Below are 13,290 nucleotides of genomic sequence, written 5' to 3'. Positions count from 1 at the left end.
TTTACCAGTGCTTATACAATCAATAGATAGATGCCAAGATAATGAGAAAAGAATGCTTTTCAACAAATGTGATTTGACAAACTGGTTATTCATGCAAAAAAAAAAAAATGAACACATATGAAAATATAAACACATAATGGTTACATAGGACAAAGGACTTTTTTCCAACATATATAAACAACTACTGTGAATCAACTATAAGAAAACTGATCCATTTTAAAATGAGAAGTCTGGAACAGGCAGTTTACAAAATATAAGAAGAGCTAATTAGCACATGATAGGATCTTCAACCTTATTAGTCATCAAGAAAATGCACACTGAAATCATGACACACCATTTTGCCAGACTACTAAAGGGTAAAATTAAGTTTACAATGTCAAACATAGAAGAAGTTATGAAGCAACTGGATCTCTCAAACGCTGATTTGAGTGTAATATTGTTCCATTACTCAGGAAAACAGGGTAGTAATTTCTAAATACCAACGTAAAGAACCAGAAATTTCACTCCTGTTTACCAAAGATGAAAATATCCACAAAAAATTGTAAAAGAATGTTTATTTCAGCCATATTCACGATAGCCTCAAACTGGAAAATACTCAGATATCCATCAGCTGGTAAACGGAAAAAGGCCTTTTGGGAAAATTTACACAATGAATGATTTTCAGCAATAACAAGGAGTGAATCATTGATACACTCAACAATATAGATGGATTTTTCAAAAAATCATATTGAACAAAAGCCAAACACTAGGATATATATTGTAAATTTTTTAAAAAGATTTTGAGAGAGCAAAAGACAATGCACATAGAGGGAGAAATAGAGAAACAGACTCCCCACTGAACAGAGAGCCCTACAAGGGGCTCAATCCCAGGATCCTGAGATTATGTCTTGAGCTGAAGGCAGACACCTAACTAGAGCCACCCAAGTACCCCTGCTGTACAAGTTCTTAAATGAAGCTCTAGAAAAGACAAAAGTAAGCTATGGTGATAGGGTAACATAAATCCTCTCAGTGGCTGTTTTTGTGTCAAGAGTGGGAAGTAACAGGGCAGGTCATTGTTTCAAAATGAGTACAAGGAAACCTTCTGAGTTAATGGAAATATTCTGTATCTTGATTAGAGTGGTAAGTACATTGGCTTATTAATTTCTTCAAGCTTAACTCTACACTTAAAATATGCATTGTATTATATGTAAAATACCTCATTATATGCCAAAATTTAATACATTTTTGGCCTTTGAAAAACAAAACTACTTAAAAATTAAACCCCAGAATTTAAAACTAAGACACCAGTGATAGAGGAAGTCATGGTTTAAAAAGCATTGAATTTTCTTACATGTAGGATTAAATAATTGTGGAAATTATGGTGTAGAATATAAATTTTAAAAATATAGTCATGAAATATTAACCTACACAATGGGGTCAGGAGTAGGGAGAGAAAGTTTTAAGCACATTCATTTTATCAGCTTTTATTATGTAAATTGTTCTAATCATTATAAACTTTTACTATGGATTTCAACTAGATGCTTATACATGTAAAACATTTTTTGGTTGAGTTTTTTGAAATAACTTCTATACATATATAAAAGTGTCATCACAGAGGAAAAAGGGAACAATTTCAGAAGGACATGCTGGTTCCAAAAGCTTGTACTCATCAATAACATGCATCCTTTCTGCTAAAAATTTATTGGTTAAAACAAGTTCTAGATAAGACTGAAGTTAATAAGTTGGGGTATGTAATCCTCCCATAAGGAAGAATAGAAAATATTTTGTGTAATAATCTAATAGAGACTCCATTCTTCCTCTTTTTTAAGATTTTATTTATGTATTAGAGAGAGGGGGGAGGGAGCAAAGGGATAGAGATAAGCAGACTCCATGCTGAGCGTGGAGCTGAATGCAGGGCTTGATCTTATGACCCTAAGATGATGACCTGAGCCAAAATCAAGAGTCAGACAGTCAACCAACTGAGCTACATAGGTGCCTCATTCTTCTTCTTGTTGTTTTCTTTAAGAAAAAAACAAAACACAAAACCTTCTGTATTAGATAAGTATTTAAATATTGCTATAGATATAAATTCATTCTGATTTTAGTTAATAGGTCACAGTATCCTTTCACTGTATGTCCAGTATATCTTAGACAAGAACTCTCCCAAGTGTCTAACTGATGTATCCAGATATATAAAGATTTGAGCATTGTCCTTCATTATGCTACGAAAATATTATCTTTAGTTGACATGTATTACTACACTACCAAAAGTTTTGGATAGCTATTGAAACCTAATTCAAAGGAGAATTTCTTAAGTTTAAAATATGTTAGGAAAAAATTAACTTTAGGAAGAGAGAAAGAAAATTAAGCCTGTCAGCTTAGTAAGATTACTATTGACATCTGCTGGATAGAAAATTAAGCAAAAACTATAGTCACCTTGTGAGAACTGTTGTTCTGATTGACGTGTTATACTAAAAAAAAATCCAGAGCTGGCAATTAATTTATTTTTGGCTATCCAATTATACTCGAAAGTCATCCTTTTATGACATTATAGTGGCTATGAAACTATTTCACAGTAATTTCATCGAAACATGTGACCAATCCCTCTGTCCATATATATTAAGCATCCCTATGTACTGGTTGTTGGGATACACATGGGAAATAATATCCAACAGCTTCTAATATTAAGGATATTCATTGTACCAGGAACTATATTAGCTGCTTACGTATAATGTTAAACATTATCAAGAACGTTGAAGGCTTGGAGATTTTACTCTTCTTGCAAACTAGCAAGTTAGCCTGCCACAGCTTCAATGGTGCAGGGTAGACTACATAAGAACCCTGGTTCAGAAATGACTATCACTTGTAGTGGTAGCGAAAGTATCTGCGTTTATGTTTGCACTGTGTATCCAAGTCCCAATTTCTACTCCTCTATGTGAGGAAAAACAGCGCTTGCACTTGCTGTGGGTTGTGTTAGAGGAGAAAAGCTTTGTGATTAGGACCCTAATATTTCATAATATGTCTGTCCTTTGCTCAGGAGGGAAATGTTATATTTGAGAACGAGCATGTTTGCTCTTTGCTTTGAGTGGAAACACTAGGCTCTGTCTTTCAAGGCTATTTTCTGTATAAACATCCTTAAGAAGATAGCTAGAGAATAGGCTAGTAACTGTCTTCTTTATGAGACCTGCAAAAACATGAGAGATCCCTGGAGAACCCTCTACCAACAATATCTGCCCCTTTTTGATACTGTATCAGCTCCTGGTGAATTTCTCCAGGTGTATGCCCACCCTTATTATTTGAACTATGTAGGCTGGAACCAAGTTCATGAATTTGTTTCAAAAATTCAAAAAAGACTGTCATCACCAAGACTTAAAGTAGCAGGAGGAGGCCAATCTGTAGTATCAACCATGCCCTCCAGCTGGACTTATCTAGCTGAATAAATTCCATAAACTATCAGGGTCTACCACAGAATCCTAAGTAACTTTCTTAAATTTCTGAATTAATCTTTTTACTTGGTCTAAAACCTTTAATCTGGGTATAATAAAGTGTAACCTTGATGATACAGACTTAATCTTATCCCACGTAGGGGAACGTCTAGGGTAATTTGATCATATATCAGAACTCTGGCCGTGGAGTTGTTGGTTATCTGAATGCTAAGATAATATTAGTGATCAAGTCAGATAAGTTAGGGATAAATTTCATATTACCTTTTTTTCAAATTGGAAAACTCTCATTGTAGAAATAACTGCCCATAGGATGTGCATAAATGATGAGAACTTTATCTCTGTAAGAATCTCCTCTGAGTAACTAAGGGTGATCAAATTTTAGGGAGATCTCCACAGTTGTATGAGGGCTACATTATCTACTGGTAGTGTTCTCTGAAATACTTAAATATCTGCTAAGGTCAAGTCATCATGTTGTCAGGAAGAAGTCAAAATAATGCCTGGGTTACACATGAGCAAATGTGCATGGTACCTTGGAATAAAGCAGTGTTTATAATTGTTAGTGCCCCCAAAGTAGGACCTGCATTTGTCAGGGCTACAGCTTGACTGGACTTCTACTTGGCCTACTATCTGGCTAGTGAATCTTAGGGTCTCCAATTCTGTTAATTTAGTCAAGTCCTTATTTTAGAGGAATTGCTTGAGGGAAGTCAATGCAACCTGTCCTGTTTGTCTATGCTATAAGTTGCATGGTATTAGTCTGCCTCATGGAACTGATACAGTGAGGGTAGGGAAAACATCTGGATGTGTTGGCAGATATTTTGCATGGGAGGTACAGGAGCTGCTTTTTCCCAATCAGCTTTTCAGTAATGTTAAGGGAGATGACAATCAAATTATGGTCACAGGTACTTCATGAAGGATGATACAACAAGTAGCCTTTTCAATATAGAGCTCTTGTAACATTTTGGAATGCAAAATCGGAGAACATTCCTTTGTGAAACAGGCTCCAGGGGTGATTTTGAGAAATATTATTCTGGTGTCAGAGGTGTTCCTCCTCTTGAAGCCAGAATATTAGTTTTCTACCACCACACAATCAGTATGCCCCATTTCAGTATCTGTAATTTCACCTTTTTTATAATCTCACCTATTCAAACCTAGCCTTCTCATTTAGGAAGGTTAAGTATGAAAGAAAAAAATGTATTTTTATAAAACTTACAGAAACATATTTCCTCACATTTATCCTGGGTAGGCTCCACAGCAGAGGGACTTGGGAGATTATTATCCTATGACCTAGGACCATGTCAATCCAATAAGAGAGCCTGGGTGTTTGAACCAGAATTAAGCTCCTTTTCTTTATATGTCCCTTTTTAGCGGGGCTGCCATCCAAAGAGGGTCCCAGCCAAGCTGACCTAGGTTTTCCATTAGGGGAAAGTGTAAAGCTTTATGCCCAGGAATGGTAAGGGAGGAATTCTGAATTTTCAAAATAGGTCTGTATAACTTTCTACCCTTAGATCTTAATCATTACCCAAGAAGCAGCCACAATGAGATGGTCTCTTGCTGGGGACAGCTGCATTCAGTGACCAAACTGTCCTACTAGGATGTGTAGATCATGAGAAAGTAAGAAAAGGCAGTGTAAAAAATTATTTGTCATTTCTTGAGGAGTCTGTTGCAACATACAATATCAGATATATGTGGGTGAAAGGAAATATGGAAATTTCACCCACAACCTTAATAAACAACTCTTTAAGTGCTTTTTATTAGGATGCCTGGGTGGCTCAGCAGTTGAGCATCTGCCTTCGGCCCAGGGCATGATCGAGTCCCATATCAGGCTCCCTGCATGGAGCCTGCTTCTCCCTCTGCCTATGTCTCTGACTGTCTCTCTCTGTCTCTCATGAATAAATAAAATTTATAAAAAATATTTTAAAAACATAAGTGATTTTTATTATGGAAGTCACCGATTAGGCTGCTAATGGTTTGGAAGCCCAAACACATGGGAAGGATCATTTTTAAGAATCATAATTGTGGCCAGATATAGCTGAGCATATAGAAACATGATAAAAGAAAAAGTATGTAGTGATAAATCACCATTATTGCCTTCATAAGGAGTCAAATTCTTTCTCTGGTCAATTTACAGGTGTGGATAAAGAGCCCTCTCCTGTCTAGTATGGTCTTCCACACCATAAGATAAATGGTTCCACTTTTGGCATGGGTCATGAATCTGGGAAATGGCAGAAGGAAACCTCTGTATCAGAAATAATCCCTTATATTGTTCAAACCTATGATGGTGAATGTCTTGCCCTATTTGGTGATGAATCCAGGTAATAGTGGTGGCAATCTGAATAGTGCAAATTCAAGCAGTCTGTCTCATCAGAGAATGGACTCTGACCATGGACATCTGTGTGAGTCCAGGATGGCTCTATTACTAGCCATGATTTGTTTCACTGTTTCTGGCCTCAGAGAAGATTACTTTAAATGGTTAGTCTGTAGTGTACCAAATGGTAGACTAAGCAGATAGGCCATTGCCAAGAGCCCCAAAGCCAGCAGAAGTAGAAGGTTCACCCAGAAAAATACTACCCACCAGCCAGAGTTATTACATACATTTTTGGTTCTTCAGAGCTGGTGCTGATGTTGAATAGCTGTAGCAGCCCAGTGAGCACCATTGGGTTTCAGCTTAGGTGTTCCATCAGTGTAGTTAGAGCACAACTGAGTTAGCAGATTTATTTTAGATATTAGAGAAGACAAATATTTCCCCACATTGGGTTCCCGGCAAAGAGCCTGCTTCTCCCTCTACCTGTGTCTCTGCCTCTCTCCCTGTGTCTCATGAATAAATAAACAAAATCTTAAAAAAAAAAAAAAAAACAGTGTAAGAGGTAATTAAGAATAATGGTCTTCTTGTCAGAAATAATAAAGTTCAGAAGAAAATGGAATGACGTCTTTAAATTGCTGAAGGAAAAACAATTCTTTATCTAGAAAAACTATGTTTCAAAACAGAGGGCAAAATAAAAACATTTTATTTTTTTAAACGTTTTTTAAAAGATTTTATTTATTTATTCATGAGAGACACAGAGACATAGGCAAAGGGAGAAGCAGGCTCCTTGCAGGGAGCCTGATGCAAGACTCCATCCTAGGACACTGGGATCATGTCCTGACCCAAAGGCAGATACTCAACCGCTGAGCCACCCAGGTGTCCCTAAAAACATTTTTAGATGAATAAAAAAGTAGAGAATTCATCTCAAGCACCTTGAATTGTAAGATGTTAGAAAAAAATTCACACTAAAGGAAAAGGATACCAGCTTGAATCTCTAGAACAAACATTGTAATTTTATTTTCAATTTTTTATAACCTATTTAAAGCAAAACTTTATTGCTATATGATATGTATACAAAGCATATAGATATAAATGCTGATAATAGCACAAAAAGCAGAATGTTAAATGAAAATATTCTATTTTTACAAAGTTCCTATATTTCACACAAAATAATATTCTAAGCAGATTATGATAATTTAATGATTTCTATTATAATCTTTAGAGCAACCACTAAAGGAAATAATGCAGGAAAGTATAGCAAAAAAAGACCAAATGAGGAGTCATAATATTAAATATAAACTTGTTTAACCCAAAAGTAGAAAGGAAACAATAAAAAAATAGATGAGCTAAATAGAAAATAAGTATCAAATGGCAGATTTGATAATATAAAAGTAGACTATAGACTCCAACTAAAAGGCAGAAATGATCACACTGGATAAAAATCAAGATTCAACTATTCTCACTGAGATGCATTCTAAATATAAAGTTAGAGTAATATGTACTTGACATTCTCGTAGACAATAGTCACACTATGTTAGGTAACTAAAACCTTTAATCAGTCTGCAAATATTTACAGATAAAAAATATGGAGACTGAGCCAGAGTCAGACTAAAATTTGTTATTGTTATCACAAAAGTACAGTCCTAAATCCTGAAGACAGAAAACTGAAAATCTGAAAAGCATTTTAAAAAGAAAAAACTGGAATCAGTGACAAATTGGATACAAAATGTGATAAAAGGGTGAAAAATAACCTTGAATTTATTACAAGAGTATTACATTTTATTGAGCAACCTTTTTTTATGAATTCAATGATTTTTAGTGGTTGCCATAAAGGAAGCAAATATACTCTTGTGTATCTTATTTCCACCCCACCCCCTCTATTTGGCCTCAATTAGTGACCAATGGATTCCAGAACAGAGAGCCACCATCCAGAGCCTTGAATTATGGAAAATGGCAGAACCCAATTAATTCATGAGAGAAATTGAGTTTCTACCATTTTTTTTCAGGAAATTTATTCTCTATTCCTCAGCTAAATTTCCTCTTCTGATACTATCAAAATGCTCAGCTGTCATTTTCTCTTCCCTAATCTTACTAATTCTTATATGTGATCCTATATGTAATGGAAAAGGTTATCTTGCTGAGGGAGTAAAACTCCAGATACATGACTTAGCTATAATACAAAGAACCCACAGCGTCTTTGCCATCACCACTCAGTATGTAGAGATGGGCATGATACCATGTTTTGAGAATCCAGAGTAAATTCCACACATAAATCACATTCAGTCTCAGTACCTCTAACTTACAAATTAATGTTATGTACAATTAAAACTGCTTTGGTTTTTCCATGGGTGAAAATGTTCATCCTAAAATCGCTCTAGGAATCTCCCTGGAGCGCTGGATTGATTGGAGAGCACATTGTGCTCCTTACCTCTTGGTGCCCCACCCCGCCCTCCTCAAGTCTCACCAGGATGTTTTTCGGAACAGATTTTCCTCTAATGTCAAAGATGTCGCTATGTTTAGATTAGCTTAATATGCTCATATCAGAATAAGAAATAGCCTTGTGGGGATAATACACCTGTAAAGGAGACATTAATAATCCAAATAAATCCCAACTATCCTGAGGAGATAAGATATGAAGAAATGAGTAGGAGGCTAAATGTAGCTTGAAAAAGAGATGTCAAGTACACAAAAGACTATTCTAGGGAGGAAACCACCTACTATTCTCTATCTGAATACACAGTTTTAGATGTTGATGTACTGATTTACTAAAGCAAACACTGCAAGGTTGATAAGAATTACTATGTTTTCTAAAAGCACATATTCTCCGTCTCAGAACATACATTGCATTATAAAGTCAGTTGAGCAAGCATCATGTAAAGTAGTTCTACAATTGTCTTTCCTTCCCAGTCTTGCTGAGATGTCCTCAGGTAGAGCAAAGATATTTCACATTTAGTGGTAAGTATAAAATATTTAGGAAAGTAAATTTATTTCCAGGGAGTTAAAAAGTACAGTCGGATAAAATACTTATTTTTGAAATAGTTTTGATTTTTGTTTCTTGGGCTATATTGTTCTTCCTTTGGATAGCATGTACAAGGACAGAATTAAGCCCCATTAGGACTGTATCATATACATATAACTGCTTAGCTGGCTAATCCACTCAGGGCACCAGAATCTTGAGTCTAATTTTATAAGGTGGTTTCCATTCATCCCATAACAAAATATGGAGGGTGATTTAATTGGGAAATATTATCTCTCTTTTGTCCTTTCCTATTAGAACTACATAAAATTCCATCTACACACATATAATGAGCTGTAAAGTAATTCAGTGGCTCTTGGCCTATTTGCAGTTCTAATTACCATGGAGCTGATAATCTCTAAGCATGTAATAAGGGACTAGTCCCGCTGTTCTCTGAATTCTCTTGTTTGGGTGTGCTCTGATGTCTACTTCTTTGTTTGGGTCCTAATTATTTATTTCTCCCTTTGCTCATGGGACACCCATTGGCAATTGATTTCCATAGAAGCTGCATTTTACTCCTACAGGTTCTGTGCAATGCTAGCATCCTAGTTTTCATATTATCAAATATAGCCGTGGGCCCTTGAAGCCTCTACTCTTTACCTCAGGGATGTGGCGGTGCCCTCTGTCACCCATGTCCTCTCTGTGACATCAGTATTATCTTGGGTGCTATTGAGATGCAAGGGCATTTCAAAACCTCTTCATTGGAAAAAGTCATTTTCTGCCTGGAGATTTTATAGAAGTTGTGCTGCAATCTAACATGAGCCAATGTAGGGTTATTCACAATTATGAGGTTCTTTCTTGGTTGATATTGGGAAGTCTCCAGTAGCTTAGAGGGGTTTGGGAGCTATAGGTATCCCCCTTATAGTCTTACCACCACAAGCAGCAAGTGACAATGAAAAATTCTTCCATGTAGGATCAAGATATATTAGCATGCATGCACAAAAACCATGGAATTTGTTCAGTAATACTGATTCAGTTCAGGTCTCTGACCATTTCATTGTTCTAACATCACTGTATGTAATTATTTGAGATGGATGTGACCTCATTCTAAAGCAGCAATAACTTAATGTTTTGCTTGGGACAAATGTCAAAATTCTTAGGTAGTTATGATGGTTAATTTTATCTATTAGTTTGATTGGACTTTGGGGTGCCCAGATACTTGTTCATACATTATCCTCAGTGTTTCTGTGAGGGTATTTCTGGATGAATTTAACTATTAAATGGATAGAGTAAAGCAGATTGTTTTTCCTAATGTAGGTGGGCTTTTTGTTGTTGTTTTTGTTAAAGCAGCATTATATATCATATTATTTGGGGGGGGGGGCTATAGTATACTTTATTGATGGTACATGACAAGGTAGGGTTCCCCAAGCCCCTCCCCTTCCTCGGGGTCTGGGATGTAAATTGAAGGTCGGGAGATTCTCAGTGTGTTGGGGGATTAAATTGGGGCAGGGACTCCCCAGCAGCTGAGGACCTCTCTCTTCCTCTTGTTCTTGCTGTGGCTGGTAGTCCAGGAGGCTCTTACTCCTTGGAGGCCATGTGGACCATGAGGTCCACTATCCAGTTGCTATAGCCGAATTCATTGTCATACCAGGAAATGAGCTTGATGAAGTGGTCATTGAGGGCAATGCCAGCCTGGATGTCAAAGGTGGAAGAGTAGGTGTCACTGTTGAAGTCGCAGGAGACAACCTGGTCCTCAGTGTAGCCCAGGATGCCCTTGAGGGGGCCCTCTAATGCCTTCTTCACCACCTTCTTTATGTTATCATATTTGGCAGCTTTCTCCAGGTGGCAGGTCAGATCCACAACTGACACGTTGGGGGTGGGGACACGGAAGGCCATTCCAGTGAGCTTCCCATTCAGCTCAGGGATGACCTTGCCCACAGCCTTGGTGGCACCAGTGGAAGCAGGGATGATGTTCTGGGCAGCCCCTCGGCCATAATGCACAGCTTCCCAGAGGGGCCGTCCATGGTCTTTGGGGTGGCAGTGATGGCATGGACGGTGGTCATGAGGACCTCCATGATGCCAAAGTGGTCATGGATGACTTTGGCCAGAGGAGCCAAGAAGTTGGTCGTGCAGGTGGCATTGCTGGCAATCTTGAGGGAGTTGTCATACTTCTTGTGGTTCACGCTCATCACAAACATAGGGGCATCAGCAGAAGGAGCAGAGATGATGACCCTCTTGGTGCCACCTTTTAAGTGAGCCCCAGCCTTCTCCATGGTGGTAAAGACCCCAGTGGACTCCACAACATACTCAGCACAAGCATCACCCCATTTGATGTTGGCGAGATCTTACTCCTGGAAGATGGAGATGGACTTCCCTTTTTTTTTTTTTTTTTTTTATGATAGTCACAGAGAGAGAGAGAGAGAGGCAGAGACACAGGCAGAGGGAGAAGCAGGCTCCATGCACCGGAAGCCCGACGTGGGATTCGATCCCGGGTCTCCAGGATCGCGCCCTGGGCCAAAGGCAGGCGCCAAACCGCTGCGCCACCCAGGGATCCCTGGACTTCCCTTTGATGACAAGTTTCCCATTCTCAGCCTTGACCATGCCATGGGATTTGCTGTTGGTAGAATCATACTGGAACATGTACACCATGTAGTTGAGGTCAATGAAGGGGTCATTGATGGTGACAATATCCACTTTGCCAGAGTTAAAAGCAGCCTTGGTGACCAAGCACCCAATATGGCCAAATCCATTCACTCTGACCTTCACCATTGTGTCTTGGGGACACGACTGGCACTGCACCAGAAGATGCAGCTGTCTGTCGAACGGGGAGGAACAGAGTCTATATGTCATATTCTTATAATAAGGTAACATAGGGAAAAAGAAAATGCTAAAAAAATCATAAAAAAATACATCTGCAGTATTGTACTATATTTATCAAAAAACAATTAGTATAAGTGAGCCTGTGTAGTTCCAACTGGTGGTGTTCAAGGATCAGTTCTAGTTGAGAACAGTATGTACCAGACATTGGCAACAAAGTCCAAGGCACACCATCCCTATCTTCAGTGAATTAGGAGTCAAATAGGACACAGATCCTGAACAGTTACAAGGGAATTGATTACTCTGAAAAAGGAAGTATAGGATGATATGGGAACATATAAACAGAGACCTAACTAATTATATGGGGAGGGGATAAGCCTAGATCCAGCACTTGCCCTCCCAATCAGTTGAAGGCCTGAATAGAGCAAACAAACCGACCTTTCCCCAGATAATAGGGAATTCCTTCTGCCTAACTATCTCTAAAGAGAGACACTGGTTTTATCTTGACCTTAGATTTAAACTGAAACATCAGGGCAGCCCCGGTGGTGCAGTGGTTTAGCACTGCCTGCAGCCCAGAGCATGATCCTGGAGACCCAGGATCGAGTCTTGCATTGGGCTCCCTGCATGGAGCCTGCTTCTCCCTCTGCCTGTGTCTCTGCCTCTCTCCCTCTCTCTCTCTGAATGAATAAATAAATAAATCTTAAAAAAAAAAAAAAACTGAAACATCAGCTCTGTCTGGGTTTCAGGCCAGCCAGCCTTCAGACTAGAACTTACATCATTGGCTCTCCTGGATCTCTAGCTTGTCCACTACAGATCCTGGATCTGGCCAGCCTCTGTAATTGCTTTTAGCCAATTCTTTATGATAATTATATATTTAATATCCTATTGGTTCTATTTCTCTGGAGAATGCTAATACAGTGGTAAAATACAGATTTAATTTCAGAATCCTAAATCTAAGATTATATCCTATAGGACTGAGACTATTGGGTGTGCTGATTCTTATTCTCCATTCTTACAAAAGGTTTGGAGTGAGACATGTCACCATGAACAATAACTCTCTCCACACCCATCTTAAATGCCACTTGGTTCACTGATGAAAGCACATTTTATCATCCAATATGTTAGCTTTTAAGGGCTCTGATGTTGATTGAGGACAAAAACACAAAGCTTCTGGACTAGAAATGAACATAGTTACAGGCTATTATAGTCCAGTCAAAGAACTTGAAATGTTCACTCAGCACCCCTAAGTTAGAGATTAAAAACAATACACACTTACTGTCTGTGCTATTTTAAAATCAAGTACAGTCAATATAACATAAGCATCTTCTTACCACAAGTACATCAGCAGCAAAACCCTTCATATATAATCCATTAATTTCCTCTCAGTGGCAGGAACTTGAGGCCCTCCTGTCTTATTAGTCCACGTCCCATATTATGGAACTATCCAAGAAGTATGACCTTTCATATTTTGTATAAGACCAAATCTTCAGATCAGGCTCTACTATCAACACTTTTAAAAGCATTTAGAGACAGATGTCTTAATGTCACACAAATATGTATTCACATCTCAGCTCACAACCTTTTCTGAAGATAAACTGTTTTATTGCCCAAGTATCATGTATCTGGCAACATTTCATGGAAGCAAATTTCATGGTTCCTGGGATCCTTTGAATATATGAATTTACAGATACAAAACCAACATTCACTCCATATTATTCTAACCTCAGTTGGTTAGCTCTTTCTTTAAAATGATTCCAATTCCTTATTTAGTTAGTTAGTTAGTTAGTTAG

General features: G+C 38.0%; 1 pseudogene; it reads right to left on the bottom strand.

Moving 5' to 3' along the window:
• Window positions 1–10,081: 10,081 nt before the first annotated feature.
• On the bottom strand, window positions 10,082–12,570 carry LOC121482134 (annotated as a pseudogene).
• Window positions 12,571–13,290: the final 720 nt, after the last annotated feature.

This window comes from Vulpes lagopus, chromosome 24 (assembly GCF_018345385.1).
Source record: "Vulpes lagopus strain Blue_001 chromosome 24, ASM1834538v1, whole genome shotgun sequence".
NCBI classification, from domain to species: Eukaryota; Metazoa; Chordata; class Mammalia; order Carnivora; family Canidae; genus Vulpes; species Vulpes lagopus.
Note: the sequence above shows the minus strand (reverse complement) of the source record. Positions and strands in the feature narration are given on the sequence as shown.